This window comes from Cebus imitator, unplaced genomic scaffold, assembly GCF_001604975.1.
Source record: "Cebus imitator isolate Cc_AM_T3 unplaced genomic scaffold, Cebus_imitator-1.0 Scaffold838, whole genome shotgun sequence".
Lineage (NCBI taxonomy): Eukaryota > Metazoa > Chordata > Mammalia > Primates > Cebidae > Cebus > Cebus imitator.
The window spans coordinates 59,197-61,539 of NW_016108153.1; positions in this window are offsets into that span (position 1 = coordinate 59,197).

Sequence of the window (2,343 nt, forward strand, 5' to 3'; positions counted from 1 at the left end):
GTTAAAGTCTCCCACTATTATTGTGTGGGGGTCTAAGTCTCTTTGTAGGTCATTAAGAACTTGCCTTATGTATCTGGGGGCTCCTGTATTGGGTGCATATGTATTTAGGATCGTTAGCTCTTCTTGTTGCATTGATCGTTTTACTATTGTGTAATGCCCTTCTTTGTCTCTTTTGATCTTTGTTGGTTTAAAGTCTATTTTATCAGAGACTAGGGTTGCAACTCTTGCTCTTTTTTTGCTCTCCATTTGCTTGGTAGATCTTCCTCCATCCCTTTATTTTGAGTCTATGTGTATCCTTGCATGTGAGATGGGTTTCCTGGATACAGCACACTGATGAGTTTTGGCTTTTTATCCAGTTTGCTTGTCTGTGTCTTTTGATTGAGGCATTTAGCCCATTTACATTTAAGGTTAATATTGTTATGTGTGAATTTGATCCTGCCATTTTGATACTAGCTGGTTGTTTTGCCCATTAGTTGACACAGTTTCTTCATTGTGTCAATGCTCTTTACCATTTGTTACATTTTGGGAATGATTGGTACTCGTTTCTTTCTATGTTTAGTGCTTCTTTCAGGAGCTCTTGTAAAGCAGGCCTCGTGGTGATGAAATCTCTGAGCAATTGCTTGTTCATAAAGGATTTTACTTCTCCTTCGCTTATGAAACTTAGTTTGGCTGGATATGAAATTCTAGGTTCAAAGTTCTTTTCTTTAAGGATGTTGAATATTGTCTCCCACTCTCTTCTGGCTTGTAGGTGTTTGTTTGTTTTTTATTTGAGACAGTGTCTTGCTCTGTCACCCAGGCTGAAGTGCAGTGGCAAAATCACAGCTCAGTGCAGCCACCACCTCCTGGGCTCAAGCAATCCTCCCATCTTAGCTACCTGAGTAGCTGGAACCAGAGGTGTTTACCACCATACCCAGCTAATTTTTTTTTGGTTTTGTAGAGACAGGGTTTCACCATGTCACCCAGGCTAGTCTTGAACTGCTGGACCCAAGCAATCTGCCCTCCTCAGCCTCCCAAAGTGCTGGGATTATAGGCATGAGTCATCATGCCTGGCTGACACTTCTCAAAAGAAAACATACAAGTGGCCAACAAACATGAAAAAATGCTCAACATCACTATCATTAGAAAAACACAAATCAAAATCACAATCAGATACCATCTAACACCACTCAAAATGGAAATAATTAAAAAAAAAAAAAAACAGATGCTGACAAGGCTGCAGAGAAAAGAGAATGCTTATACACTATTGGTGGGAATGTAAATTAGTCCAGCCATTGTGGAAAGCAGTCTAGGCATTTCTCGAAGGACTTAAAACAGAGCTGGACATTTCTCAAAGACCTTAAAACAGAGCTACAATTTGACCCAGCAATCCCATCACTGGCTATACACCCAAAAAACCAGATCATTATACCAGAAAGAAACGTGCACTAATATGTTTATTACCATGCTATTTACAATAGTAAAGACATGGAACCAACCCAGGTGCCCATCAGCGGTGGACTGGATAAAGAAAATGTGGCACATATACACCATAGAATACAACACAGCCACAACAAAAGAATGAAATCATGTCCTTTTCAGGAATATGGATGCAACTGTAGGCCATTATCCTAAGTGAATTAATGCAGGAACAGAAAACCAAATACCTCATGTTCTCACGTATTAATGGGAGCTAAGCACTGGGTACACATGGGAGTAAAGATGGTAACAATACACACTGTGGACTACTAGAGGGTGGAAAAAGGGAGTGGAGCAAGGGCTGAAAAACTACCTATTTGGTACTATGCTCATTACCTGAGTGATGGGATCATTCATATTCCAAATCTCAGCATCACGCAATATACCCATGTAAGAAACTTGCACATTTACCTCCTGAATCTAAAATAAATCTTGAAATTACAAAAAGAAGTTTGAGCCTGGGTCTTCCTAACTCCAAAGCTCACATTCTGCTCGCGCTGATCTGGGGAGCAAGGCACTCTTCCCATTTGAGCGACAGACCTCTTCCACTGCAGCATTTGTTCCAAACAAGCAAAGTTTGTGTTCTAGGAGGCCCAAGCTCATGCTCTGCTTTCAGGAGGAAATGAGGAGAGGCTCCCAACCTCCCTGCTGTGGGTCCATCCAGATGTGGGAATTGCTCCTTGGTGTCCACTCTGTGCCCAGAACATCAGGCCTCTTCCTTATCAGAGACACAATCGCAATGTCCCTGAGGCCTTCCTGGTGCTCACTGGAGCAGTCAGGACAATCAGACCTATGTGTCTGAGCCATGGCAAGCCCTGGTTCCTTTCAGGGCTGAGGCCTGGGCAGCTGTGGTCTTATGGAGAGAAACTGGGCTGGGCTTCAGAATTC